Source organism: Pristiophorus japonicus, unplaced genomic scaffold (genome assembly GCF_044704955.1).
Source record: "Pristiophorus japonicus isolate sPriJap1 unplaced genomic scaffold, sPriJap1.hap1 HAP1_SCAFFOLD_219, whole genome shotgun sequence".
Taxonomy (NCBI): Eukaryota; Metazoa; Chordata; class Chondrichthyes; family Pristiophoridae; genus Pristiophorus; species Pristiophorus japonicus.
The window spans coordinates 334,428-339,059 of NW_027251897.1; the positions used below are offsets into that span (position 1 = coordinate 334,428).

General features: G+C 48.7%; 1 non-coding gene across 1 annotated transcript; it reads left to right on the top strand.

The window, feature by feature from the left end:
* Window positions 1-349: 349 nt before the first annotated feature.
* Window positions 350-421, top strand: trnaw-cca (transfer RNA tryptophan (anticodon CCA)). Its single transcript has one exon. It is a non-coding gene; the product is annotated as a tRNA-Trp (tRNA).
* The last annotated feature ends 4,211 nt before the right edge of the window (window positions 422-4,632 follow it).

Genomic DNA, 4,632 nt, shown 5'->3' on the forward strand with positions numbered 1-4,632 from the left:
GGAGCAGGAGTCGGCCATTCGCCCCTCGAACCTGCTCCGCCATTTAATATGATCATGGCCGATGCGATCATGGACTCAGGTCCACTTATCTGCCCGCTCCCCAAAGCACAGGACAAATGATTGAAGTATCTGACTGTCCCTCAGTTAGCATTTCTTTCATTGTGCAAAAGAAGGTGAGGGGTTAATTAATGATTATTTCCCGTGAAAGCAACACAAATGTTTCAGAAAAAAACATACAGTGACTGGCAGGTGAGCGCTGCTTCTGACACCTGGTGGGAATGGGCGGGATTTTAAAGCCACTTGTATTGTGAAACCTTCATATAGACGAACATCCCACACTTTCTGTGTAGACCTCGTGGCGCAATGGTAGCGTGTCTGACTCCAGATCAGAAGGTTGCGTGTTCAAATCATGTCGGAGTCACTGTATTTTTGGAAATTGTTCTTCCAGAATTAATATTTTCTTAGCTGTTTGGCAATAACCAGATCCTTGCTCCAAGGTCTGTAACACTCTTTCCCTGGTGTCAGGCAGAGATACGCCTGCTGCCACATTTATTTCATGTGACAGGACACAACAGTTCAAAATCAACCTGCCGGTGGCCACACCTCGCACTGAATAGTCAGGATGGCCGAGCGGTCTAAGGTGCTGTTCGCAGTCTCCTCTGGAGGTGTGGATTTGAATCTGACATTTCTTACTTTTAATCATTAAGTGAAACTCATTGTTTGACACCACGACCAACTCCGAAAAACTGGGATTCAGCAGTTCACCTGCTCGCTTCACATTTCCGTCTGACCTGGTGCTGAAAGTGGAGATGTTTCCACAGTGTCGCGGTTCACATGTTTGCCTCACAAGTGAAAGCTCACTGGGCGGGAATGTTTTCTGTCGCTTTCTCCTCATGTATGCTCAGGGGCGAGTTTGTTCTCCAGTGAAAGGTCATAAGATCATAAGTATGGAAGGATTAGGGGCCGGAGCAGGACATTCGGCCCCACAAGCCTGGTCCACTATTGAAGAAGATCCTGGCAGTTCCTCGACAGCAAGTTTAAACATCTGGTTATATTCCTAACATCATTTGAACCGCAGTGTTTCCGTAGCGTCGTTGTTATCACGTTCGCTTCACACGCGAAAGGATCCCGGGCGGAACGTGATTTTTGAGACTATTTTTGCTGTGAAATAAATTGAACAAAAGTCGCCCCAGATTCCTTGTCACATGAGCAATAAACATTTTAAACCAGTCTCCTAAATACAGAGTGTTATGTCTTGAATAAAGAATCTGACCAGATACAGCAAACTGAAAGTAAGGTGTGACCGTCGTCCTTTATTACAAGTCTCCAGTGTGCCTCTCCAACCTGTGAGGCCTCCTGGTGTACAGTGCTCCCAAGTGATTGTGGGATCCCTTGGGACTCCAGTGGATGAGCCCTCTGATGGTTAAACAAGGTATTTACAGGTTTATATATGTAACAACACTCCCCCCGCACCGCTCCCCCCGCCTCCCCAAAGTCAGCAGTGTAACTATTTACAATTTGAGTCAATCTGTGGCCTTCCTTTCCCTGATTGAACGTCTCAGTGCAAATGCTGGTTTTGGTGAGTCATTTGTTGGGCCCTCGCTGGCCTGCTGGGCGTGGTGAGTCCTGCTGGGCTGCTGCGGGTGATGGGTTCTGCTTCGTGGTCAACCGCTGGGTTGATTGCCACTTGTGTGTGTGTTGGAGTAGCGAAAAATGTAGAGTCTATTGTGGGTTGTTCTGGATAGTCCTTTAATCTGAGTTTGGTTTGGTCCAAGTGTTTCCTGCAGGTGAGTCCATATGAAAGTTTGACCAGGAACACCCTACTCCCCTCTTTGGCCACGACAGTGCTGGGAAGCCACTTGGGACCTTGTCTATAGTTCAACAGAAATACAGGATCATTAATCTCGATTTCACGTGACACATTTGCTTGATCATGATATGTATTCTCTTGAAGCCGCCTGCTCTCTACCTGTTTGTGTAGATCAGGGTGGACTAACGAGAGCCTTGTCTTAAGTGCCCTTTTCATGAGCAGTTCCGCGGAGGGAACCCCAGTGAGCGAGTGGGGTCTTGTGCGGTAACTAAGCAGGACTCGGGATAAGTCACTCTGCAGTGAGCCCTCAGTTACCCTCTTCAAGCTCTGCTTGATTGCTGCACTGCTCTCTCTGTCTAACCATTGGATGTTGGTTTAAACGGGGCAGATGTGACATGTTTGATCCCATTGCGTGTCATGAACTCTTTGAACTCAGCACTGGTGAAGCACAGCCCATTGTCACTGACAAGAACGTTAGGCAGGCCGTGCATGGCAAACATGATCCGCAAGCTTTCAATGGTGGCAGCGGACATCATCTCACATTCAATCCACTTGGAGTACGCATCTACAACCACAAGGAACATTTTACCCAAGAACGGGCCTGCATAGTCGACGTGTACCCTAGACCACGGTTTGGAGGGCCAAGACCAAAAACTTAGCAGCGCCTCCCTGGGTACATTGCTTAACTGCGAGCATGTATTACATCTGTGAACGCAGGACTCTAAGTCCGCATCGATACCGGGCCACCACATGTGGGATCTGGTTATCGCTTTCGTCATTACAATGCCTGGGTGTGTACTGTGGAGATCACTAATGAAAGTGTCCCTGCCCTTTATTGGCACCACTGCTTGATACAGTCTGCCTGTATGGACATTTTATCTCTGCGCCGCTGGTACGGCTTTATTTCTTCCTGCATCTCTAACGGAACACCAGACCAACTCCCGTGGAGCACACAGTTTTTTACTAAGGACAATGAGGGATCCTGGCTCATCTCGGTTCTAATCTGTCGGGCGGTAACAGGTGATTGCTCACTCTCGAATGCTTCCATTACCATAACTAAATCTGGGGGCTGTGCCATCTCCACCCCTGTGGTGGGCAATGGCAGCCTACTGAGAGCATCGGCACAGTTTTCTATGCCTGGTCTGTGGCGGATGGCGTAGTTGTATGTGGATAATGTGGGCGCCCATCTCTGGATGCGGGCCGATGCATCTGTATTTATCCCCTTACTTTCAGAAAAGAGGGATATAAGTGGCTTATGGTCAGTTTCCAAATCAAATTTGAGCCCAAACAGATATTGATGCATTTTTTTTACTCCATAAACACATGTTCACACTTCTTTTTCGATCATGCTGTAGGCCCTCTCAGCCATAGACAGACTCCTGGATGTATAAGTAACCAGTTGCAATTTCCCAGATTCATGAGCTTGATGCAATACACAGTCAATATCGTATGACGACGCATCACATGCTAGCACCAAACGCTTACATGCATCATACAGCACAAGCAATTTGGTTGAGTATAACAGTTTTCTAGCTTTTACAACGGCATTTTCTTGGCTTTTACCCCATACCCATTCGTTTTGTTTGTGCAGTAAAGCGTGCAGTGGTTCTAACAGTGTTCTGAGACCCGGTAAGAAGTTACGAAAGTCGTTCAGGAGTCCTGGAAATGACCGCAGCTCCGTCACGTTCTGTGGCCTTGGTGTGTTGTCGATTGCCTCCATCTACGAATCGGTGGGCCTGATGCTGTCCGCCGCAATTCTTCTCCCCAGGAACTCCACTTCAGGCGCCAGGAGAACGCACTTCGAGCATTTTAACCTTTGCCCCACGCGATTAAATCGACTAAGAACCTCCTCCAGATTCTGCAGATGCTCATCTGTGTTCCGACCTGTAACCAAGATGTTGTCCTGGAAGACCATGGTGCGCGGGACCGAATTCAGTAAGCTTTCCATGTTTCTCTGGAATATCGCCGCGGCTGATCGAATCCCAAATGGGCATCTGTTGTGAATGAAGAGACCTTTGTGCGTGTTGATGCAGGTGAGGCCCTTCGATGATTCCTCCAGCTGCTGCGTCATGTAGGCCGAGGTCAAGTCCAGCTTCGTGAACGTCTTTCCTCCACCAGCGTCGCAAAAAGGTTGTCTGCATTTGGTAGTGGGTATTGATCCTGAAGGGAGAAACATTTGATAGTTACTTTGTAATCACCACAGAATCTGACGGTGCCTTCACCCTTGAGGACTGGAACAATCGGACTGGTCCGCTCGTTGAATTCGATCGGCAAAATGATGCCCTCTCGTTGCAGCCTGTCCAGCTCGATCTCCACCCTCTCTCTCATCATGTACGGTACTGCTCTCGCTTTGTGATGGATACGTCGCGCCCCGGGGAATTAGATGGATCTGCACTTTTGCTCTTTGGAACTTCACGATGCCTGGTTCGAACAACGAGGGGAATTTGTTTAAGACCTGGGCAGACGAAATGTTGTCGACGGGCGAGAGCACTCGGATGTCGTTCCAGTTCCAGCGTATATTCCCCAGCCAGCTCCTGCCGAGCAGCGTGGGGCCATCGCCCGGTACCACCCAGAGTGGTAACTTGCTCCATCGTAGGAGACCTTTACAGTAGCACTGCCGATTACGGGAATCAGTTCATTTGTGTAAGTTCTCAGTTTGGTGCGAATGGGAGTCAGGACTGGCCTTGAGGCCTTGCTGCACCACAATTTATCGAAAGTCTTTCTGCTCATAATGGACTGTCTCGCGCCCATGTCTCGCTCCATTGACACCGGGAGTCCATTTAGCTCAACCTTCAGCATTATCGGGGGCACTTTGTGGTAAA